At 42.9% G+C, this 26536-nt stretch overlaps 1 protein-coding gene across 21 annotated transcripts in view; it reads left to right on the plus strand.

Moving 5' to 3' along the window:
- The first annotated feature begins 1830 nt into the window (after positions 1-1830).
- The window catches only part of ATP2B1 (ATPase plasma membrane Ca2+ transporting 1), a 67604-nt gene continuing 42898 nt past the window's right edge, over positions 1831-26536 (plus strand). For 5 of the 21 annotated variants that reach the window (XM_083462999.1, XM_083462989.1, XM_083462996.1 and 2 more), the window contains exon 1: positions 1914-2066. The gene's annotated coding sequence lies outside the window, so the exon portion shown is untranslated. The other 16 variants (XM_083463008.1, XM_083463000.1, XM_083463004.1 and 13 more) reach the window with 11 other exon arrangements.

Raw genomic sequence — 26536 nt, forward strand, 5'->3', positions numbered from 1 at the left:
ACCAGCCTAAGAATAAGCATTATAGTATTTGCACCTGGCAAAATGAGAGGACGCAGAATAGGGAAACCCTGTGAAAGCTCGTGTGTGAGAACTGAACACGTTGAAGGCAGTATCCGCCCCTCTTCAGGAATACAGTGCCAATGAGCAGAAGGTGGAAATAACAGCTTAAGTGTACCTTAAATCAGGAGCTCTGATTTAGGTGGAAGCTGTGTTCAGTAAGGCGGCAATACAGTGGTACCTCGGGTTAAGTACTGAATTCGTTCTGGAGGTCCGTTCTTAACCTGAAACTGTTCTTAACCTGAAGCACCGCTTTTAGCTAATGGGGCCTCCCGCTGCCGGAGCACGATTTCTGTTCTCATCCTGAAGCAAAGTTCTTAACCCAAGGTACTATTTCTGGGTTATCGGAGTCTGTAACCTGAAGCTTCTGTAACCCAAGGTACCACTTATGATGAATAGAATTAGGAAGCCTCGTGTCATCTATACCAGGATGTGTGTTTCTTGTAAATTTGGACATCTGTAACACATTGGAACCATACAGTGGATCACTGTTCATCCTACTTCCAGACACAGATCCAGAAAGTCCTGGTGCAGGTCTATATATAACACAGGCATGGACCTTCAAACAAACTGGGCACAGTGTTTTTGTATGATGTCTGGCGAAAGACAGGCAGGATTCTCCTCCAGACGTGAACATCATTTCCCTGTTACCTCAACTTTTATTTGAACTCCGTGTGTGCAGCTGACCCACAGAGAACATGGAAGCCACCCAGCTATAATGCACCCCCATGACCAAACAGTTTAGGACTGGGCTAGCGACGTCGAGGAGAATAAAACGGATTTAAAGGCTGAGCACCACCACGCTTTTATACATATGATCTCTAATATAAACGGCAGCTCTTCACTTTGTCCCTCACCCCCTTCCTCTCACGCACACGCTGCCGCGAGGCTCCGCAAAAGCAACTGCTCTGGCAAGGCGAGGAAGTGACTAAACACGAAGCAGCAGCACGCGTCGTCATCTTTGTTCTGACAGGGAGGACATGACAGGCGGCAGAGCGAGAGATCCGGTCTCTCCCAGCGCCCCCTCCCCCGATCATCATCATCATCAAGTGTCAGTGACGGAAATCGGTCGCCTCTCCCTCCTCCGTGGTCTCTGTCTGTAAATGCCGGCCCTCTGAGGGAACGTCGTGTGCATTGGCTTGTGTGAACTGCCTTCTAACCCCTTCAGGCCCACCTCCCGCTCCTCCCTAAGACGGCCCATCGCTCAGGCACGTCGAAGTCTCGTCTCTCGAGCTGTCATTTCAATCGCAGACGCCGCTCGGAAGGGCGAACGGCCGCCGCTCGGGGTTTTCTCTGCGGTCTCCTCGAGGGCGCATGTTTCGCGCTCGCGAGCTGACAAACGGTGACCTCCGCCTCCTTTGGCAGTTGGGTCTTCTAACCGCCCCTCCCCCCGCTCCCCCCCCCAAATCCTCCTCTACACACCCCTCGCCTTTCCCAGCCTGAAGTGAGTCAACGGCCAGAGCGACCCGCGCGGGCGCCAGACGACCCCCTGCCCGCAGTTTGTGGGATGGGGGTGGCCCAATGGAGCGGGGGGGGAGGCGGGGACGTGCAAGTGAGGTGGAAGAGGAGGGGCAAAAGCGCCTTAGCTTCCCCCTACCCCTCCCCAGGGAGACGCTCGCGGCAAAGTCAACGACCCGGAGCCCGCCGGGCCTCATCAAACGCCTCAGCCCGACCCACATACGTCATGGAAACAAGCACGTCAGGCAACTCCGACCAATAGCGGGAGGTCGGGGAGGCGGAGAAAGCGGCACGCGCCGCCCCTTCAGGCGCCAGTGCCAATCGGAGGCTCCGCCCTTTCTCTCCCCCGCCTGCCCCCCCCCACCCGTGAAGGCGCCGCGCCTTCAGACCCCCGCCTCTTCCTCCAACCCAAGCGAGACCCTGTCACGTGACGGGGACCGGGGAGAGAGTGTGAGTGTGTGAGTGAGGGGGGGTCGGGCCGGTTCGGAACCTGGTGGCTACCGGAACCTGGGGAGGAGGGCTCGCCTGAGGAGAAGCGGGCGAACGGACTAGTAAGTGGCCGACCCTCGCGGTGGAGAGCGAGCGAGCAGCGGAGAGGGAGAGCGAGCCGGGCCGCCTGTGGCTGGGAGGCGGCGAAGGCAGCGGCTCCCTCCCGCGCGGCATATGGCTCGGCGAAGGGAGCCGAGCGCTGCCCGCACGCCTGCCTGCCGCTGACTAGCGAGGGCGAGGCGCTGCTGGGGAGCTACCGCGGAGGGCGGGGCAGGGCGCCCGGCTCCCTCCTCCCCCTCCTCCCTCCTTCCTTCCCTCCCTCGCTCCGGCTGCTGCCGCTGCCTCCACCTCCTCTCTCCCTCCCTCCTTCCCTCCGTCCCCTCCCGGTCTCAGGCGGGCTTGGCTGGGGCTCGCGCGCTCTGGGGCGGGGTGGGGGGACCCTGTGCAGCAGGCAGGCACTGGAGGTGGAGGCGGCGGCGGCGGCGCTGGCCGCGTGTGGGGCTTGGCGGCGGCGGCGGCGGACCCTGAGGTAAGAGGCGGAAGGGTGGGCAGCGTGCGGCCGGGCAGCCCGAAGAGAGGACGCGGCGAGGGCGTCGGACGGGGCACCTCCGGAGGCGCAGGTGGCGAGGCGCCGCGGAGCAGCGCAGGCCAGGCGGGCTGGGGGATTAGCCTGCCGGAAGGAGGCGGCCGCGGGGTGGGGGTGAGGGGCAGGAGACCTGGGCCCTGCCCGCGCCCCTCCTTCCCACAGGGAGCCCACGCCGGCCGCCTCGAAGCCAGGCGCGGCGTGACCTTGAGGGCAGCCCGGGAGCAGCGCCTCCGGCCGCCCGCCCGCCACCTTTTCGCCGGGCCGGCAGCTGGGCGAGGGAAGGGGAGAGAGCTCTCCCCTCATGCCCCTCCGGTTGGTCAGCGTTCATCTCCCCGTCCGCTGACGCGCGGCGGCGGCTGCTGCTGCTCTTTAGAATGGGCCGCCGGGCGCCCGTTAGGTGAAGGTGCTTCTTGGTCTCCGGTTTGCTCTGCCGGGCTAAGTAGCCGGGATTACGCCGCCGCCAATGCACGGCATTATCATCCTCGGCAGCCTTGAGCTTCTATTTACCCGCCCTGCGGGGCGCCCAGCCGCCCGGCCAGCCTCTCTCGGGGAAGGGAGTCGGGAGCCGGAGGCTGGCGGCCGAGGGTCCTCCTGCTCCTACCTGCTAAGCCTGACTCCTTGCTTTCAAGTCAGGGGTTGTGGTTGGGCATAGAGCGGAATGTCAGGCTTCTCTCTCTCCCTGCACAAGCCCCTCTGTGTGGTTTATCACGACGTTAAAGTGATTTACTAATGGCTTAGTTGCATGTGTCGCTTATGAACATTTTGGAAGCGCCCTCGAATGCCGCGTGGGCCGGCGAGGCTGACCAAACCAGCCTCCCCGGGGCAAGCGTCTGTATGTGAGGAAGGTGGCGTTAGGATTTATCCCATTTCTTCGAAAGTTTTCATGACCCTGTCATCTCCGCCAAGTGGTATGCCTAAGCTTTGGATGTGACCACCACGTGAGTTCATGAAGATGCCTTCACGGTGCCAGTAGTGGGATGAGGTGTGGGATTGAGGGGGAAGATTGTTGCGTGTATTTCATAGGAAGAAAGCTCTGCCTGTTTGCCACACTACTACCTGCCCAAAGGGAACTTAGATGGGTGACCAGGAATATCTTCACATTCATCTTCCAGACAGCTGGCACGTATACTTCCTGGATGTAAAAAGTTGGATATAGTTGGAGCAAAAACTTTTGTGAGCAACTTACCTGGAAACTAACTGATAAACGTTTGGAGTATCTGACCTTGTTGTTGCCAATTTGTACCTACTGTAACCACTCCTAATGTAGAAGACTATGCTGGCAAAGATCCAGTTTCATTAAAACAAGGTAGGAGGTTCCTGGTTGAAGTACCTATCTCTTCTTGGTCTGCGGATTTGATTAAATTCTGTTGTAAAGAGTCTTGAATAATGCCATTTTCCCTTGTGCTATACTTATCCCCCACCCCTTTGAGATGTTTAAGATAACTGAACTGCTTTGCTCGCATTCTACGAATGCAAGTATAGGAACTCAAGATATTTGCTGATTCACAGAGTAGTATGCCTTGCCTTTTATCATTGTAAATCAAGCTTAGGCTGCTCATCCATTTAAGAGTTGGTGGCTGAGACTGGGAGCTTGCAAGTCCCTGGTTGAAAATTTATCTCTGCCATTAATTCACTTGTTGCCCTTAAAACATGCCTCTATTATTGTAGTCTTAACCTATCCCCTGCCAAAGATATATGAAGTATGTGAGGTTAATTATTTAGCAATTTCCAAAAGAAACAGAAATGTAAAATATTACTATGCCATAAAGCAATCTTCCTCAGTGTGGTTCCCTTCAGATACTGGTGGACTACAATCCCCATAATCTCTGACCATTGGCTATGCTGACTGAGGCTGATGGGAGTTACTGTTGGATGAAATTCATAGGCCAACACATTGCGGAAGGCAGCCATAGAAACTGGGGATAGATATGACACTCACATAGTATATGTATACAACCAAATGCAGATCCTGTGGCAATGAGAACAAAGCCAAGGGTGTCAAAAGGCACAGTGTAAGGGTTTAGCATCACTATGTAGAATTTATATTCATACAAGAGATACCATAGGAATACTAGAAATACACACTTAATGTCCATACCCGATGTAGTCTCTTGGTCTTTTGTCTCTTGGTCAAAACACACCCACCCACTGGCAGTTGATCTTAAATTCTAATATTTAGCATTTTTCTTAATGCAGCTTTAGTATGAAGAAATAATCACACATGAAATAAGTACCTTTCAGAACCTTATGGTCCTTAACATTTTAGAACTTCAATTCAAATTGTAGAAGTCTACATGATCATCAGATCGGAAGTGGCAGTATTTATGGCGTAGTGGATGCAAATAGAAAAATGAGTTGAAATAAAAGAGGGATCAAACTGTTTCTGAATTAGGTGTTGATCTATTTGTAAAACAGTTTCTTGTGTAGATTGATGCAGTGGTAGCAAATCTATCACCTAGATGGCTGTCTTTATGAAGAAAGAGGAGCATAGCTATGTGTGTTGATGCTCTGATTATGACAAGGGGAGCATTTCATATTATTGATTAGCAGTGCCCCTTCCAATACTTTTTCTTAGTAATCTTATTGAGTTTATAACATTGAGTATTGGGGTCCCTCAGTTGTCTAAAGGAGACTGGGCTTGATGAACCAGTAATCTAACTTGGCATAATGCAGCTTCCTAAGTTTCTACAACATATTTCCGATATGAAACCCCATGACTGCTCCTGGTTAGCATGAACTCACTATCTTTCATCTGTCAAAGTTTAAAACTCAGAATTGGCAAGGTGCATGGTGTGTTTCAAAAATGACACACAGGCTACATGATATCTATACTTATCATCTCTATAGTTATTTCTGGGCAGTACCACTGGTGTTGCAAATACACAATAACGATAATAGTGAATATTTGTACTAAAATGTATGTTACCTTGCAAGTTGTATTTCTATTAAAATCAAGCCAGAGGGAAGCAGATGCCTCTACTTAATGGCTGTGTTCCACAGACTATAACTGCAACTGAATACGCTGAAATCCCATCCTTGTGTATTGCGAAATTAAGTAATAGCAAGCAGTCATTGGTTGTTGGGTTTGTAAATATAGATTATTTTAGGTGATCTGTTCTGAAATGGTTGTAGCAACCTCATTTATAAATGTTTCACAGGTGACAACTTGAGTACTGTGGCTCATTCCGAATGGTTTTTGACATGAGATTAAAAACAGATCTGTTCACAATGAATTGAAATTCTATTTTTTGAAGGAAAAACTTTTAGATTTATCTGTTGTGTTCAGCAATATTTCTTTTGAAATACTTTACTCATGATACAGTTAGTCTTGGCGTGAAGATAGCAGGTGGTAAATCTTGTAAGGTTCTAAAAACCAGCAAAAGTGACTCTCATGAAGATTTAAACACTTTATTATTGGGCACACATGTTGGTAGGTTATTGTCCAACTGCCTCGGGATCCAGTTTCTAATAAAGGCAAGAGACAGTGTTTCTTTTTGGATAGTTGGTAGTGATTGGACTATATATTGTAGGTGAGTAGTGCAAAAGATTAACCCTGTACATATGAAAATACTTGTTTAATTGTTTAGTTTGCTTGTTGATAAGGCATGCTGTCCCTTATCCTTTGCATAATAAACCTATATATATAAACACACACACACACACACGTGTGTGTGTGTGTTTTGCAGGTTGTAATGGAGATTTTTCCTTAAAATGTAAATATTTTGTATTCCAAGAAAAATGGCTTCATTTTACCTTGAACACTGGAGTTTATGGGCATACACACCTTATACAACTGGTGATGGTAGTAGAAAGTACTTGCTATCCATGTATGTTTGGATCTTGCAAATTGAGTCGTAATTCTATGTATTGTTACCTTGCAGTAAGTGCTATTGAATTACATTAGGAATTACTTCTGAGTGAGCATGCATAGGGTTGCACTGTTGTGTAGTTTCTATCTAGGGAGGAGGCAGCTTATCTAGCACCAAAGACCACCATCATGCTACATATTATAAGTAGAAAAGCTGTAGCTCTTATATTTCATGTAACTTCCATTTATCAGAGCTAATGAATACCTTATATCTAATTTGAACTTCATATTAAAATGGTGTGTGTGTGTCTGTCTGTCTGTCTGCCTCAGTCAGCCATTTTGGATGCTGGCAAGGTACTGGATGCTGGATCATGGTAATAATAGTTGGCAGATCTTGTAGTCCAGAAGAATGGATCCAACATTTAATCAAGTAGAAGCATAGGTTTGGGGTACTTTTAGAGTATAAGGCAACTTAAGGTACCGGTCATGGGCCTATAACGCTTTAAACATGGTTGGGACCTAGATAGTTTCCCCCAATGTACATAATAACCTCTCATGTTATGTGCTCTGCACTCTTATGGAAGCCTTTCTGAACTAAATTTAAGTGGGTATACAGATACACATTTGTGGATCTCATTCATTTGGTACCTAGTTATGCGAACGTCTTGCCTGTTCGTTTCTGATGTTGTAAATATAATCTCAAATATACCATAAAATTGAAAAGCAGAAGTTGACAGGCCTTGCAATAGAAATGCAAATACCTTCGGAGTTGCTAACTCTGCCTTTTAAGTTTTGAAGCAACACTTAGCAACTCCCTCCTTCGCTTAAGAGGATTCTTTCTCTTTCTCCCAGCTGCCTTTCTCTTTTCTTTTTACTTGTACCTCATGTTACCCCACTTCTTCTGTAGAGCTGCTGCCCATACCTTTGCTTCATTTCTAAGTATAGAAAACATATTCTGTGGCTGGCTGCACATATACTCTCTTGTACTCCAGGATTTAAAGTGCTAGGAGTAGTTCTTCACAGTGATGGAGCAGTGTGCAGTTTTCAGCAAGCAGGTGAGTGGGGAATTGCATGGCTGCACTAGGTGCTTTCATGCTAGGTATAAATTCCTATCTCCAAACTTGTGGTCAAGTGTTCAAGCAAGTAGATGTTCATATACATTACCATGTCCATGTGGCGTAATATACCAACTGTCCAGGAAAACGCATGTCATACATCTGTCCCCAGGAAACCTTTTGAGTCATAGATCAGACCCCCATCTCCATTTGTGATACACCTGATGCTTCAGAGTAGGAAGAGACAACCCAAAGCACTGAGGGCTATTTTCATTTTTGTTAAAAGAGGGCTGCACAGCTATTTTAATTTCAGAACAGTCTGTGTCTGAATACAATTCAGTCTGCCAATCTTTTGCACATAACACATTCTATTTGTACTCTTACCTATTAAAACATTCTCTCCCTATATTTCTCTCTCCACACACTGGAGCATGCACACTTTCCTCAAAAGTCTGTTGCCATCTCCTTATATTTCCTTTCCACCTGGGGTCTCTGTGCCTCTACCTCTAATCCTTCTTTTTTCTTTGCACTCTGTGGCGCTCTCATGTTTCCATACCAGCAGGTTTTTCTGCACACCCTTTCTGTTTTCCTCTTTTTCTACCGCAAAGTCTATCTGCACCTGCATCTTTTAACATTTACTCTTTTTTTTTGTTCACTCCTTAATGTGCTACTCTGAGAGCTTGCTACCCATTTTTCTTTCTTGTACATCTACATCCTTGTTTATATCTGTGTACTACCATTGGTTTCTTCACTCACATATTTAAATCTATCTTTTGTAGGGTTGCCAACCCATGCTGGCCTGTTTTTCAGCCTTGAACAGCAGCTTCTGCAGAATCTAGTGCACTAGGCTGAATATCATTACAGCATGCAAATAAACAATGGCACCTAATAGTATCTGCCTTTAAAGGCGCAGCTAGCCTGAGCAGTTGAAGAGCTAGCAACCCTACTTTCCCAGAATGGCAGATTAGACTTCCAGCAGTTCATGTGGTGAGATCTTCATATAACAGGTAGAGCACATGGTTAAATTGATTGGTTGAAACACAATGGGAAAACTAATGCCAACTCTATTGAAAACTCTGAGCTTGGAGAAACACAAAACATAACTGAAGTGTGTCAATATGACACTGAAGCCTGGCTCACAAATAAGACTGCAAACAATGAGTTTTAGAATCTCTCTGGCAGTCCGGGGCTGTACATATCCAAGGAGTGGGACGTAGTTGGTTTGCATGATGTACGTTAGGCAGGTTTTGCCACTGAAACGTGTCCCCACACCCTTCCTGAGAAAGAGGAAAGGCTTGGAGAGTAGATCTTGCTTGGGGCCTGTGGGTCTTAATTAATGTATCAGATAAGAATATTAAAACCTTTTTTCTCAGATCTGACAATCTTGACGTGGAGTTGTTTTGAGAGGTCACAAAAATGTTATACTTAAAGTCTTCTCTGATAACCCAACTATCCATTTGTGTCCAGTTAATAACTATTGAACCTGCCCTTTTCCATTTTCTCTAGTCTTTGAGGCCCTCCCAAGTCATACCGAGTTATTTCCTGCTTCAGTGTGTCAACTGACTGTTCAACCATGATTTTCAGGTAGCCTTTGGCGAGTTTCTGTCTAATGCTCTTTTTCTACTGGAAAGCATCATGGAACAAAGCATATTTTGTCAGTATGTTGCATTTTCCTTTCAAAAGATTCCAAAGATCCAGAGACTGATGAAAGATCCTTTCAGTCTGAAGAAAGTACAGTAGTACCTCATTTTGCGACCGGGATCTGTTCTGGAGCCCTGGTCGCTAGCCGAAAAGGATGCTGGGCAAAGCACACACACGCGGAGTGAATTGTGCTTCTGCCATGCACGAAGTGCGATTTAGCACTTCTGCACATGCACAAGTGGCGAACCCGGAAGTAACCCGTTCTGGTACTTCTGGGTATGCCGCAGACGTTCAATGGAACGGGCACTTGACGAGGCAGATGCTAGATGAGGTACCACTGTATCTTTCTGCAGACATCCACAGAACTTTTATTTTGCATGATAGCCAGCCACTATTTGTGGTTGTCCTGGTGCCTGTCAAACATTTGACATCATCAGAGGCTTGTTGAAAGGGAGAGGCATTTTATGTGGCCATCATGCTAAACTCCTACAGAAGGCATATGCAATTTTTTACTGCTTTTTGCAAAAGCTCACCACAAACACTCCTGCTTTCCACTATGTTTCTGCAGTTCATGGGTGGTGAAGGCAGAGGTGATCTTTGTTAAAGAAGTGAGTTGAACCTTTGAACCTTTGATCTTGCCATCTAATCCCTTACATTTTGTATTTTTCTTTAATAAGGTTACAATAAGCACCTTTTCAGCTTTAGCACCTGCATGTTAGAATACTTGTCAGTGGCCTGGTTAGCATATCACATTAAATCAGTGTTTCCCAAACTTGGGTCGCCAGTTGTTTTTGGACTACAATTCCCATCATTCTTGACCACTGGTCTTGCTATCTAGAGATGATGGGAGTTGTAGTCCAAAAACAGCTGAAGACCCAAGTTTGGGAAACACTCCATTAAATCATAATTGGATGCTTTCCCTTAGGAAAATGCTATTTTATTCAAAGTATTTTGAAGACAGATGAATTCTGTTGGCTATATACACCTGCACATCTTAAATTGTAGATGGTTAAAGTTTTTTGTGCTGGATTTTGTAATCAGGCTTGGTACTAAGGTTGGTTTTGTGTTGACTGCTACCTGAAAGGTGCTTCAGTGACCATAGTACACACACCTGCTATCGGCATTCTGACTATTAAGTGACTATTAAATGGTACCAGAAATACATTATTAAAAACAATGGGTTTTTCCTTGTTAGCAAATTTATTCATACTTCATCTATTGACAAGTTCATGACCAACAATGATTGCTTTAATTGGGTTAACTGCCGTATACTATACATTTGAGAAAGCCGAGTCAGACATTTGGCCATATGTACATTTAAAATACTCAGGTTCCCATTCCGGTTTATAGCTTACCACTCCAGGGTCAGAGACAATATACCTCTGCATACCAGGTGCTGGGAACACAGTGGGGGGAAAGTACTATTGCACTTGGGTTCTGCTTGTGGATTTCCCATAGGCATCTGGTTGGCCACTGTGAGAACAGGTTGCTGGACCAGATGGGCCTTTGGCTTAATCCATTTAATAGTCAGAATTTCTACATACGTACATGTATCAGTTATCATTTCTATCTCAATGTTCTCATGTATAGAAAGGAATGCCTCTGTATTGTATTTCTTGTACGGTATTTATAGATGATTGTAGTTAAGTTGTATACAACATGTTTAAATAGAATAAAGATGGCGCTGTTACTTTCCTTGCAATTGTAATTTTGTTTAAGAATGCTGTTTGTTATGCATTTGTTCTTTAAAATCTGCTGACTGATTAATTGGAGGTACCTTTTTAATTTCATTGAACAACTATTTAAGGTTGTAGTACAATTTATACTAATTTGAGGTGATATGTTTTTCTCTGACATCAGGGCCACTTAACACCTGCAAGTCCTTTCATAACTGTTTTGTCTCTGACTTGTAGCTTAAGTGTGTGAATTACTTCTATTGAATTACTTTTATTGAAAAAATAGTGTTTGAGGTGATAAGGGAACACTTCAGCATGCATTGCTTGATGTTGCAGTAATAGTAATGTACATGCATGTGTTTCTTGCCCTTAATCTCTTTCAGTCTTTAAAATGGCTTTTCTAAAATCAGACTAGTGTAGTCTGAGGAAAGAGCGTAGAATACCTGGGTAGGTATCAAATCCTGCTCCAGTGTATTATCGTAGCACACCTGTGAGTGATTTAAAACCTCTGGTCGAATCCTTATGTACTTTGTTTGAATCATGGTTGAATAGCAACTTTTTGGGGTACAGGACGTGGCTGCTGTAAGAAAGGGAACTAGAAAAGTGTGTGTATTTGCAGCCATAGCTCATCAGTAGCAGTTTAAACTGGATGGCTGTACCTTAGGGGTAGAAGTTTTCCTCTTGTCAGTACAAACATTTAAATAATTTGGGCTCTTTTTGACTCAAAAAGCTGTGGTTTAGAAGTGGTTTGGAGAAAGGAAAACTACCTTTCATGTTGAATGGATAAATTAAAGCATTATGGAAAGTTTTGTGTTTGAGAAGTTGGTTATCTTTATAAACTTTGGGTAGGATACAAATATTTTAATTGAAGGCTGCTTCCCTTTTAAAAGCAAGCAATCCCCTTCCTCTTTATAGCACAAAACACTCCCACCCCCCATTGCTATGCCCAGTGTATCACTAGTTCCCTCTGCCCCTTTCATTCCTACTTTCCTCAATACTACAATAAATGGGTAGCCTTGTAAATTGGTCAAATATTGCCTATTGTGTTAGAGTGTTTTTAATAAGTTAAGTCATAAAGCAAAATAATTTTTCTAGCTGGAGATCTGCACCTTGTAGTGGCATAATGTGATGGAAAAGATAGGTGTAAAACCTACCTGTTCACCAATTCAAGAGGAGTCTTCTGTTACATGCATTACTTAGGTGTAGGCGATCCCTTCCCTGTACAGTAGCACCTTGGCTTACATTACCCTTGGTAATGTAAAGTTTGGGTTGCGAAAGCGACAAACCCAGAAGTGTTTCACCGTGTGTGCATGCGCAGAAGCGGTCCCTCCAGTTGCGGAAACTTTGGGATCTGACTGGAACTCTGGAACGGATCCCGTCTGCAACCGGAGGTACCACTGTACTAGGTCGATAAACATGTTTAAATGCCAACATCTTTTTTTAATGGCTGTTAAGTTTGCGGGTGGCGCTGTGGGTTAAACCACAGAACCTAGGACTTAGCGATCAGAAGGTCAGCGGTTCGAATCCCCGTGATGGCGTGAGCTCCCGTTGCTCGGACCCAGCTCCTGCCAACCTAGCAGTTCGAAAGCACGTCAAAGTGCAAGTAGTTAAATAGGTACCGCTCTGGCAGGAAGGTAAACAGCGTTTCCGTGCGCTGCTCTGATTTGCCAGAAGCGGCTTAGTCATGCTGGCCACATGACCTGGAAACTTTTCGCCGGCTCCCTCGGCCAATAAAGGGAGATGAGCACCGCAACCCCAGAGTTGGCCATGACTGGACCTAATGGTCAGGGGTCCCTTTACCTTTAAGTTTGCTCTGAGGCCGTTAGCGTAAGAAATGTGGTGTGTTTATTTCATTTTAAACAAAACTCCTTGTCTGTGTATCACTGATAGCTACAAATAGTTAATTTCACAGCTAACCTGGGCTCATAGCGTGTCTTGCGGTTCTAAAGTGGTGCTTTAAATTCTTGACCATTATTGGATAGTTATGTAATGGTCAAATGACTAACCTGAACTTCAGGCCTTCTGTCTTGAAGCTCACTGCCCACTGAACCTCCTTGCTGTAGTTCCAGTGTTCGTCACACTGGTTTCCAGCCTTAAAACTACCGTATTTTTCGCCCTATAGGACGCACTTTCCCCCCTCCAAAAATGAAGGAGAAATCTGGGTGCGTCCTATGGGGCGAATGCAGGCTTTCGCTGAAGCTTGGTGAGCGAGAGGGGTCGGTGCGCACCGACCCCTCTTGCTCTCCAGGCTTCAGGAAGACATCCACAGCCTAGGCAGCCCTGTGGGAGGTCCCGCAGGGCTGTCTAGGCTGCGGATAGCAGCCTGCTTCCCGGAGCGCCGGGCGCGCTGAAAGCAGAGCGCCCAGCGCTTCGGGAACATATCCGCAGCCCGGGCAACCCTGCGGGCTGTCTAGGCTGCGGATAGCAGCCCGGCACGAGAGGTGCCCTGAAGCAGAGCGCCCCTCGCGCTGGACAGACATCCGCAGCGTGGGGAGCCCTGCAGGAGTTCCCCGCAGGGCTCCCTACGCTGCGGATAGCAGCCTGCCGCCCGGCGCGAGGGGTGCCCTGAAGCAGAGCGCCTCTCGCGCCGGGCAGACATCTGCAGCGTGGGGAGCCCTGCAGGAGTTCCCCACAGGGCTCCCCACACTGCGGATAGCAGCCTGCCGCCTGGCGTGCAGGGTGCCCTGAAGCAGAGCGCCCCGCGTCCCGGACAGACATCGGCCAGCCCCACAAGCTCGGGGGACAGCAGGGAGGCGCAGCGCCGCCATCCCACTGTTCCTTGGCCTGGTTCGGCTTCCCCGACCTGGTTTTGGGGGGGAAATGAAGGAAAAATTCCCCCCCAAAAAACCTAGGTGCGTCCTATCGGACGGAGTGTCCTATGGGACGAGAAATACGGTACCTGCTCTGCACACCTGTCTCTGCCTCTACTGCCAACAGCAAGCATGTCTCTGGTCTGTAGGCCTAGTGTGAAATCTTTCTCTCAAGTGTAACTATATCTTTCCATATGGAAACTGCACTGTTCTTGAATACTTTTCTCCTGGCAAGTTTTTCCTAAGCTTCCGGATGTTTGCAAACATTCCATGTCATCACAGTACTCCTTTAATAGTCGGGAAGGGGTAATGGACAGCAACTGTTTTTAGTATATTATGGCTGTGTTTTAGAACCTGCTTCAGTAGTACAAATAGTGCTTAAATCAATATAGTAATTGCAGTCTTAGGAAATGGAGACAAATGATGCCATCTAGTGAGACCTCATGTTTTCAGCTGAAGTCAGTAACTAGACTGTTTAATACTGGTATTCTGACATGAAACAACATTCATTCCTACAAACTTGCTAGTTGCAGGCAAATCTGCTTTTAGTAACTTTAATATTTAGGTTGTGTGTGTGTGTGTGTGTGTGAGAGAGAGAGAGAGAGAGAGAGAGAGAGAGACATCTCAAATGTAGAAGCACTTTTGAGTGTAATCTTCAGATTATTAAACAGTGGAACTTTTAAAACTTTTGTACATGCACCAGTGATGTTGCTAAGTTAATGCAATAATTATTTTCTTCTGATACTTAAGTAGGTGGGGAAACTGATTTATACAGTGCTGTGCGGGTGACGCTGTGATCTAAACAACTGAGCCTCTTGGGCTTGCTGATCGGAAGGTTGGCAGTTCGAATTTGCACAACAGGGTGGGCTCCAGTTGCTCTGTTCCAGCTTCTGTGAACCTAGCTTTTCGAAAGTCTACCAGTGCAAGTAGATAAATAAGTACCGCTATGGCGGGAAGGTAAATGGTTTTCCATGCGCTCAGGCACTTGTCACGATGTCCCGTTGCGCCAGAAGCGGTTTAGTCATGCTAGCCACATGACCCGGAAAGCTGTCTGCAGGCAAACACCAGCTCCCTCGGCTGAAGTGAGATGAGCACTGCACCCCATGGTTGCCTTTGACTGAACTTAACCATCCAGGGGTCATTTACCTTATTTTACCTTATACTAGGATATTTGCACAGGAGTCTCTAGCTTTATTTTGGTCTTGACATATTTTTCACTCAGAAACTGAAATATTTTGGTTGGTTTTTTGCTAGTTCTGTATACAGGTACAATTGGAATCACAGGAACCTGTGTACTCAAAATACCCCCTTGAATACTACTATGGAGATTTTCCTGGTCTGTGGCTTTGAGGGAATGTAGGGCAGCCTTCCCAAACTGGTAACCTTCAGATGTTTTGGATTATAGCCCCCATCAGTCCCAGAGGAAAAACCCTGAATTGCACATAATTGTGTTGACTTGGAGTTCCCAAACTGTGACTTTTTGCTTAAAGTTAATAAAACATTTTAAAATGCAGCCTTTGACATTGCTGAAGTTTCATAGTAGTATGAAGGGATAGAAGATAAGCAAAGAAATGAGAAATGGATTAGTACTCTCTCGTGGTTACTGATCCACACGCAAAGAAGTAGAATAAGTAAGTATCTAGCTGGGAAATAAGCCCTAGCGATACTTATCTATGAGGGTTTTTTGGGGGGGTTATGTCTGTAAATTAAGCACAGGGGTCCAGTCCCAAGCACACCTGCCTTTCCTGAAGGAAAGATGAAGTGGGGAGAATGCATTGCTGGGCATCGATCATAAGTGCCTTTAGGCAGGGACTGACTTTGTGGTTTGGACCTGTAACACCAAGGCTGTTTGGGCACTTGCCAAACTAACTCCAGCATTTCATGTTTTGTAATTAATAGGTGGTTGTTGTTTAGTTTTTATTCAGTTCTGCGACTTCAGTGCTGAGACTGAGGCTTGCTTCTCTCATTGTGCTCACCAGTCAGCAGAGTCACACTCACTTTGCTGAATGTGGCAAGCAGTTTTCTTGATGCCTTTCTTAAGGATTCATATTTTGAAAGCTTTCAAAAACACCAGTGGAACCTGTGAAAAGTTAAGGTTCCGAATTCATGGCATGTGCTCATTTCACATGACAGATACATTGGTGTCCTTCAGTTTTATTATGAATTGAAATATATTGTACATGTAACAACAGTTGTAACAACAGTTCCCATACAAATTAAAACAAACAAATGTAGTGTTAAACATTCCATTTTCTACACATGTCATCTGTTATAAGAAATCTGCTTAAAAGCTTTCTGTCAAGTAAACCGTGTGTGTGTATTATAAAAGTCATTTCGTTATCTCAACCTTTATTTTCAAAAATATACTAAACTGACTCTGATCCTTCAGTTTTCTAGCATTTACAGTGTATTTCAACTTAACTGCTGTGTGAATGAAAAACACAGATAACTGCTTGTATGGTTTAAGCCCAAATACAACATTTAAAATGTTTTAAGACTTTCTTGCTCATCCTTTTAAGGCATTTAATGGGGTTTTCACAAACCATTGTTCTAATTTATCTATAGGGTGGTTTTGATTTTGTATTACCAGTCTTTGATCCATATTAGACAATATCTTCTCAAATAGTGTAAAGCATGAATACGTTTAAAAAACACATAGACAGAAATGCCCTATTCTGTTCTGCTGAATTCAGAGGTGTGGAATCTTTTTTGCCTGGTGGGCCAGATCTTTTTCTCATCTCACACTGTGGGCCAGATTTGCAAATTGTGTGGGGTAACCCTAACTGAGCAGAATTCAACCTCCTTTGTGAGCTGATGAGCAGGGGTTAAATCTTGTAGTGTGTTTGCCAGTTCTCTGTAGGGAACATGTGCAACAAGCACAGAAATGAACTTCCTTCCCACATATCAGCCCATGCAATTGATGTCAGTGGATTGACAGATGGGTGGGGGTTTTTTTTGGGGGGGGGGATAGCCTGCAGGGGCTGCAAGACCTGAGGCCTGCAGGCTGGAAATTCTCCACTGCTGCATTAGTTGCCGTTAACCTTCTGTTTGCTTTCTTTGGTATAGCGAATGTAGTTAATTACTTATGGTTCCCAAGTAAATAAAAAAGTTCTATCAACTAGTTTATTGAAATATAAGAGGTTAATATGATATAAGATGTTCACAATAAGAGTTAATAAAATAAAAGTTGTTAGCAATGTCTTGATTTAAAAATAATTAATAATGATAAATTAATCTAAGGTGGTACATCATAGAATCGTCTATCAAAAAATCTACTTATGTTATTAGTTATATTAACTTCCCACAGAAGTAATAAGAGATATCTCTAGATCCGTTTCTAAAAAGAGAAAAGCCTATGTAATCTCTTTCAATACCCTGATTTTACTTGAGAGCAAGTAACACTCTTCAGGGTTGTGGGGAGAGTACTTCCTCTCATCCACCATTTCCCAGAAACCAATGTATTCCAATTAAATCTTGCATTGATGCAATCTCAGAAAGTGGAGAAGAAAAACATCAACAACAAAACAGAACAAGGCAATCCAGGAAAATGCAGATGTTCACCTGGTGGTAGCCTGGGAATCTACCACTTCATAACTGAATAAAAATCATCCTTCAATGCTAAACATCCTGACATGCCCCTGCTAACCCTCTAGATCAGTTGCTGGGGGTGGGAGGGGAGGAACAGAAAAGAAAATCCTGTTGCATAGGCAGAAAGTCATTATGCTAACAGGATTACTTTGTTGAATACAACTGTGGGTATAACTTACAGTGCTGTTAAACAGTGCAACAGAGCCAGGAATTGGGGGAGTTCTCTAATACTACCACGTGAAAAATAGTCATTTATCATGCTTCTGATTGGGAGTGAAAGGGATGCTTTGCAAAGGAAAACTGTTCAGTAGGGTAGCCAGGTCACATAGTGGCAATCTTGTGACAACAAAGTCATAAGGTAATTGTGTTGTATGAAATGCTACACATCTTAATAGTTCAAATCTTAATTAACATCAACAGTTGGAACATACTGATAACATTTAACCCATGATCAAGGTATGTGGGAGATGGTTTTGAAGAGGTGTTGTTGGGAAGGACCATGCAATCCTATAGGCTGTTTCTCAGACCTTTACCAAAATGCCTACCATTAAAGACATAAGAACCGAAACCAAAACATCATCTAGTTCAACATCTTGTTCTCACAGTGATCAGCTAGATGCCTATGGGAAAGGTGGATGAAGAGAGGGGAAAGAGTTAAATAGTCTCTCTAGCCTTGGCAGTCTGAGCAGAGAAAGGCAAGAGGGTTGGGGTGTTGGGAGGGCATTTTTTTTTTAAAAAAAAGTGGAACTTTGCAGAGGAAATCTACATAGAACAACATGCAGTATCTCACTCTAATCATACCATTAGTTGGCTATAGAAAAAGTCTCTTGCTGTGATAAAATATGATGTTATCACTCTTGAGGTTATGTTTAAATCTGGTACAAACAACGCTCTTGTATACAGGAATTTACTGGCTGCTGTTACCACTTCAAAATATTGTTTAGCTTGGTAGGGGAAAAAATTAGGAAGTCCCCAACACAGAAGTTTCAAGCTGTACTGTAGTGTAAAACTTCATTATACAGTGGTACCTCGAGTTAAGTACTTAATTCGTTCCGGAGTTCCGTTCTTAACCTGAAACTGTTCTTAACCTGAAGCACCACTTTAGCTAATGGGGCCTCCTGCTGCTGCCGCGCCACTGGAGCACGATTTCTGTTCTCATCCTGAAGCAAAGTTCTTAACCTGACGCACTATTTCTGGGTTAGCGGAGTCTGTAACCTGAAGGGTATGTAACCTGAAAGGTATGTAACCAGAGGTACCACTGTATAATACAGAATTTCATTTTGTTTTATAAAATTCTATAGAATTGATAGAAATAAGACACTTATCTGAGCTCTTTACATTTTCCATGGTCAGAATTTTACTTATCAACCTGTTGGTGTCACATTCGACACACATCCATAGGTGGATCCTGATTACATCAGTAGCTGTGTATCACCGTGAAGGGTAAAACAAGGCCAACCTTCAGCTCTAGTTCAGAGGTCACCTGTTCATAATGAGCACTTAAAATATTTCTTGGAAATTAATTACTAGATGCTTAGATGCTATTATTCTTTCATGCTTCATCGGTTTACAGATGTTGCCTTTCTGTGTCTGACTCTTTTGTGAGTTTAGAACAGTGGTTCCCAACATTTTTTTCTGTGAACCACTTGGAAACTTGCTGAGGGTCTTGGCAGGCCACAATGGGTTTTTCTACCAGCTGCAACAGTTTTGTTTTTCTCCCTCCTCCCCGCTCATCCCCAGCTTAGCGAGCTGAAAAACTTTGCTGCTATTTAGCGAGCTGAGTGGGGAGGAGAGAGGGGCAGAGAGCCTGCTTGCTTTAAAGGAACCAACCGGACAGGAGCCGCTTACACTCGTGTAAGCGGCTCCTCTCCTCTCCCGCTTTACTCCTTTAAAGAAGCAGGCTCTCTGTCCCTCTCTCCTCCCCACTCAGCGGCTCTTCTCCCGCTTTGCTGTTTCAAAGCGAGCCACGGAGGAGGGAAGGAAGGGGAACCATGGATCCTTTGCTCATGACTGCAGCAGATCCCCCCCGCAACCCGTAGGCATTCCCTCCATAACACGCACAGACATTTCCCCTTACTTTCTAGGAGGAAAAAAGTGAGTGTTATGGTGCAAAAAATACGGTAAGCCTTCAGAACCTTGATCAAGGTGTTTCCTCCCTTCCCATGGAGACTGGTGGAGCTTAGGCAGATGTACATTCCCAAGCAATCAAGGATAGATAACATCACAGAGGGTATGTTCATAGCTTTGAACACAGGTGTTCAACCTTCAATTTAGCCCGACAATTCCTTTCCCATAGTTGTCCTTTCACTCCCTTGGAGCCAATGGGCCCACAGATTAAAGCAACAGGACGGCTCTCATGATTCTTACTGGTTTCCCACAAGGCCTCACTCTCCACTTGACCAAAGAACAGCTACTAGGGAAGTACTAACTTTACTACAGGGTGGAAAGGGCTACTGGAACTGATGTCAGTTGCTACTGCAACTAGAGTTGGAGGACTGGGTAAAATATGTTGCTACCTCTCCTCTGCTCTCATCCAGTAACCTTCCACACTTCAAAAATGAAATCAGTTTAGAAGGAAGGGTGAATGTGAGAGAAGGGGAATGTGAATTGTTCCACTAGCCACAGAAGAGTTGGGTTGCAAAACAGGTTCTGCCTCCAACAGCATGCAGTGCAGAGCTTTAGAATGACCGAGGAGCTGTTGCTCCCACAGTTCTTCTCAGTCACAAAGAGGACCAACAGCATGAAGCTCATGGACTATAGTTTGGCAACCACCTTTTAGAACTTTTGAGTCATTTGGTTACTATAGCAACAGAAATGGTGCAATTAAGGTACAGTTTACATAAAAGCGCAACCATAACAGTCCATAAAATTTCCTGGACTAGCTAAAGTCAAGATGAAGCAAAACTATGTATCATATAAAACAGAGCAATGCACAGAACAGAGAAATAACAAATTAAGAGTCAAGATTCACTCCATGAATTACCTGAGGGAAGGCATTTCGGAGGGTATTTCAAAGGCCTACTTCTGACTTTTCTTCATATGGTATTCTTCCGATAGTGAAAAGACTTCTCTGAAAATCTTAAAGATTGACTTGATCTGTATTGGGGGAGGTGGTCTAGCCTAATTAAAACCAAATTTGAAATTAGTATCTTTAATTAAATTGGCAAGCTGTATAACGTAACTGGGTTTAAAGCAGGGTCAAAGCTGTAGAGAGTGGCTTTTGCAATTGTTTTGAGTTTAATTTAAAGGGGAACTTGTAACCTCAGCTTTATAGCCAGATGGGTTTTTTGTAAAACTATTAACTTATAACTATTAGAAAATAAAACATGATGAAGAAATTTCTTTTCATTTTTTGTTGACTAGATCACAAACCCACTTTATTTTGACATTTCATTCTTACCAATAAGTTTAGAATTGTGTGTGTGTGTGTGTGTGTGTGTGTGTGTATTTGCATGTCCCGTATATTGCTGAAATCTACCCACCCTCAAGGGAACCTCTTGGTAGGACAAAAATACCATAGAACGTGTGTGCTCCCTCTTACTGGCTTTTCAAAAGTTGGTAACTAAATGTTCAGTTTATGCTGTGGCATATATTTACAATGATACATAGGTAACATCAGAACTTCAATTTTGGTTATGCTTTGGAAGTTAGGAGACAATATATCTAAATATATATCAGCTAAGAATATATGCTAACTAAAGCATAATAGAGAAGTTTTGTTAGTAATAAGATGAAGTGTCAGGTTGTTCAGTTTTGCCAATTATAGTATTAGGTTTCAATGGAGTTTGGGAAGTTAAAGCTGTGTGCCAGCACTTGTTCGCTTCCACATTTTTAAAGGATGAAAATGCTTTAGAAAGCTGTGTACTTTTAAGATTTATATCCACTTACTAATAGAAATCTAATCCTTCAAACCTGACGGTGTGCTCACTGTGCAACACAGTGCCCTTAAAACAGTTGCTTTCTGCTCCCTCCCAGATGGACCTTTTTTCTTTCTGAGGATGTTCAAAACACTCAGATGACTTTGATTCTAGTTTCTAGGAGTACATGAAGTCCCATTGGCAGGTGCTGTTCATTTTGCTTAGCATATGTGAAAAAGTTCTATTTTTCCCATCTTGTGCAAACTAATTATGGGAAGGCAGTGTTCCTTTCTCCCCAGTTGAAATACAGATGCACAATGGCTAAATATTCTTATATATTATCATCACAGTATTTTTCTGTTGCCAGCTCTGTCTACAAACACAGCTATCCTGAGCATCCTTTGATGGAAAGGCAGAATACAGATTCAGAAATAAATATATAATATATGTATGAGCTAAATTGTACACCTCTAGTGAACGTGTGTTGAGCTATTTGGGAATGTCATGGCTTGTACTTTTGTATTACTCTTATAGTGTATTGAGAAGGTTATTGGATGCTGTAAAACAGGCTTCCTCAACCTTGGCCCTCCAGAAGTTTTGAGACTACAGTTACCATCATCCCTGACCACTGCTCCTGCTAGCTAGAGATCATGGGAGTTGTAAGCCAAAAACATCTGGAGGGCCGAGGTTGAGGAAGCCTGCTGTCGAGTCTCTTCCTCTAAAATAGTCTGAAGCATTTGTCTGAACCACTTAGCTTTATTTGAATTTTAACATGTTGCTATTGACATCCTCTAAAAGCTGTTGGGTAGTTACAACTACAACTATGTGATACCTGTGCAGCTGCTCCCTGTTTTAACTATATTAAGCTGTAAAGGAGCGTGCATTACTCAGTTGATTTACAGATGAATGACTTGAAAAGATGCCTGCACTTTGGTATGGTATAGAAATTAACTTTTGTATTTTTGTCAGTTCTTGAACAGCCATGGTAAAATGTTTGATCACTTTAATGTGCTTTTGCTGATTTCAAGGCAATCAGTCAATGTATGTGAGAGTAATTGGTTGTGTTTAGATGACCATATATATCTTGACTTAAATCACTGTGCCCTAGTTTTGGTTGTTCAATATTGGAGCTATTATTTGCATTGTATATGCATGGGCTGTTTGTTGTTGAAAGTGATATATAATTGTTTGTTATATGTAGTTGTAGAAACTGGAAGATAAAGAAGTTAAACAAAAATATTTTTAGTTCCAAAGCTGGTAACCATTGCTTTCTGTTTCATTAAATATTGGACATTGTTTGACTGTAGTTGGTTGAACCAGCCCAAATGGTTAATCTGTCAAGTCATTTGGAATGAGTGGGAACTTGCATGATTAGCTTAATGGAGAATTATTGGATAAGTTGACATTAAAGTTGTATACGTTCCAACAAAAAAGCTGTGCGTAGAAACTACTTGCATTTAAGCGGATTTCTCCACCAAGCGTTTTATTGCTCAGCATAAGTTCACAAAAATTGAAAATACTCTGCATACTGTTTGGTACTAAATTGTAATACATCAATTTCCTGAGAATACCTTTCTAACTAAAGCTTTCCTGTCTGCCAACTTCAATAGTTAACTATCCTAGAGTGTTTGGTAACACAGGTTATAGGATAGTTTACAACATTATAGCTCCTCCACAGAGTCCCCTAACATCCAGTACTTGAGGACAGGGAAAATAGAAATGTATAACATCTGCAATGTCTTATATACTGTCAGAATATAATAGAGTATGTACAGTATGTAAATACTTTTCACAAATATTGATGTCTGTAGAAAAGGTGCATTGTTAATAATTTCATACAACATATTGAATACAGGCAGGATCTGACAGCTAGAATAGAAAAATATCCAATCAACTATAAAATCAAAGTTGTAGTTAACTTAAATCAAGTAATTATTCCTCATTTATGCACATAAAATATCATGCAAGGGAAGTGTGTCCTATTTAAATGTGTTTAAAATACTTCCAAGAATCCTAATAAAAATTTCAAAGTAAAGTGAGTTTGTTTTAATGTAGCATTACATTAAAGAGCACTTTGATTACCCAGTCGTATTTAAGTCTACCACTTTTGACTTTTTTTGGGGGGGGAACCCCTCAAAAAGTTTTAATGTAACATGATATCAGGGCTATATGCAACTAAATTGTTGTATTAATAGGAGAAGTCTATTCCACAAGGATTCCTAATAGCAAATCAGGAATATCCCCCTTCTGTGCCATCACCAAATCTTCTTTGGAGGGTTGGAGGAATTGCCAGAATAGATTTAGGAAATGGAGAGGAGGAGATAACTGCCGCGAAAGGAAAGTCCTTGTGCTGAAGGAACCGTGACTGTAGAGCTATGTAGAATAGTAATTCAGATAAACATGCTAAATCATATCTGCATCAATTCAGAAAAAATGGTAAACCCACACTGATGCCTTGTTGGATTTTAAAATCTAGTAGTTCAGTTATATTGTTCCAGGACAGGGACATTTTTGGGTTGTTCATGGGTAAAGGAGTTGCAGAGGTTCTGAGAGGCAATGACAAAACTGGTGCTGGATGAGAGGGCTTATTTGGCCCTTATATATGTCAGTATTTATAAATTTCCATCTTTTTAGATGCAGAAATGGAAATATTTTTGTAGCTTGCTTACCTAGCATTTGAGTATTTTTCAGGCGGTATTGACAACAGTGTTATCACTAAGTTTAGCTTTCAGTAATGTGACTAGTTGAGAGGAGATTACTGCACATTTTCCAAATACTTCTGTTTTATTAACCTTGCTGCTTTGAGCAGAGGCTACACTGGTATTCTTCCTCCAGGGTAATCTTGATTCTGACTAATGTGGGGAAATGTTTTAGCACCGTAATAGAAGTGGTATATACCATATATAGAATAAAATTCACTTAGCTGGATTGGAATGATTGCTCTTGGTAGAGAGATATAGGAACAGATGAACAGATGAACAGGGAACAAGATTGTGGGTGACAAAAATACTTCATTTTGGATTCTTCAGGCTTAGTATACTTTTTGAAGCTCTAGTCTGTGATTTTTAGGGCTAGGAACAAGTATGGTTAAAATACTAAAGCTCAGTATTTGCAGTTAAAAGAATGGCAGTATAGTGTACCATTATAGACATACAGAATGTAGGCAGCCAGCTAACTAACTACTCTTGTAGCCTAATATGGATTTCAGAATTACTATATGCTACCATTTTTCTTCTTTGTTTTTGCTTATCACAATCTTAAGTCTTCTAAAGCATTGCCCATTGGGACAAAAGCAGTAGCCAAAAGTAGTGCTTAAAAGGCCGCAAAAAACCTGAAGTGCTGGTGCACCGTATTGGTGAGTACTGTCACAGAAAGTACTGCTTACAGGCAAACATCTTGCGCCTCCTTAGATTGTCCAGAAGCCTTGATCTTGAGTACCAGAATCTTTGGGAGATAGTCATGGGATTGAACGCTTTGGTCTAGGAGTTCAATTTTGCCTTCACATAATTAAATTACCTTTAGGCTAGGATTCAGCAGTTTTCAGTAGGGACCAAGAATGTAACTGTCCTTACCCAGAAAATAAAATAAAAGTTACTTGGACCTTCCTGGTGATTTCAATCTGAAAACCTTCCGAAGTACTATAGGAGTCTAAATATTACTTGGTGGGATAATGATTTCTTTATTGAGCACTTCAGGTTTATTTTGCCTTTGTAAATACTTACGGGACAATGAAAGATGTACACAAGTTTATTAATTTTAGTAGTGTTGATAATATCACATACCTCATGTCACCTTACTGTCTGCACAAAATAGATTTGTTCCATGACACTGCCATGCTTCAGTAAGAATGATATAAGTGGCACCAAGCGAAGGAGAGGTTATATAATTCATTCTATTAAATTGGCCAATGTTTACCAAATTTATTATTAAATTTCTATACTGCTCACTAGTGGAATCATCAATAGAAATTGATTCATGTTTGGAAGTAATGAATAGGCTCTCATTTTTCTTTTTCTTTTTTGTTGAAGTTGGCTGAAAACACTAATTGTGTTGAGACTGCCCTGTGGCCGTCTTAAATGTTAATAAAACATTGTTTAAACACTTGTTGAGTAAGCAGTTGTATTTAGTAATGCTAGAAAACTAAGAAGAAAGCAAAACTAAGATACTATCTGACGGCTGCAATGTGGTGCTTCACAGATTTGTAAGGACTTTTGAGCTAATTAGATTTAAGCAAAGGCTTTCCTAAGATAATCACTTTGGGAGCCTTCTCTGGAGCCAGGCTGCTGATAATGTGTAGCTGAAGGTCAAACCTTCTACATAGTATTCTCCAAAGATTAAACTGTGGGTTATGAAATGAACTATTAGAATATTTGAATTCCTGAATGTTTCAAAAAATATTTTGCAGCTCAGACACCGGTGGTGGTAGGTGTTAAAAGCTTTTACTTTTCACCTACTTGTGATGGCACATTACTTCTAAAGTCAGCAAAATAGCATGTTGTAGTGGTACAATTCATTTTGGGAACACAAAGTTGGATACCTTTATGTAAGCTTGCAGCATGTTGTCATCAGAATTGCTGATATTGACAAGATATGAAGCTCAGGGTCTATGGATAGCGTCTGGATTCTGGTTAGCTATGAAATATATCTTGATTAAAATGACACAGCTACAAATGAAATTAGTCATTGCTTTTAAGGGGATCTCTTTTATCCCTACGTGGGAAGAGAGACATGATTTTAGAAGGGTAGTGTTAAACTTTAAATATAATATTGTTAACCTGCAGAATGCATGAGCTAGTAAGGCATAGAGGCAACTTAAGTATTCTAAGTCCTCATTCCTCACACACAGATGCACACTTCATCTCCCACCTTTGGGGGTTCCAAACTGCTACATCACTAAACATGTGCTACAAAGTCAACCTTGAACACCCTGTATCTTCCCCCATTCATACTTTATTACAATCACCTGGGTTGAACATGGATTCCTTAGAGTCCATCAGCAGAATTGTGTACACACTTCAAGAGATAATTTGTTGGCTCCACAGCTAAAGTAAATTGTCTCCAAAATAATAATTTCACAGCTGCTCCTGGTGTTTCTTCCATACTACCAACTGTGCAGTAAAGGCCAGCACTGTGATATTTGAGCAGAAATTCCTGTCACATATGCAAATACCTCTCTGTTCTGCATTAGTGTATCACTAAGCAAACCGACTAAAAAGTAAACCTTTTTTGTTTTTTTCTTTGACTTATGCTATGCTACAGTGTCAAAAAGAAAACAAATTACTGTTGTGAGTGAAGTAGTCTGGGGTACTTTCCAAGAGGTGGATTACTCTCAGTTGGGAACTATGTAAGGCAGCTTAAGTGACATGGTGTGGGCACTACCAACTCTGTGCCACCACTTTTGTCTCTCAAATCCTTCCAGATGAGATGCAGTAATACATTGCTTTAAAACATAATCCTGTTAAAAGGAGTAGTAAACTCCCCTTATACCTTGTTGATGACAATGGGGCATAA

Source organism: Podarcis liolepis, assembly GCF_965112155.1.
Source record: "Podarcis liolepis genome assembly, chromosome: 10".
Taxonomy (NCBI): domain Eukaryota; kingdom Metazoa; phylum Chordata; class Lepidosauria; order Squamata; family Lacertidae; genus Podarcis; species Podarcis liolepis.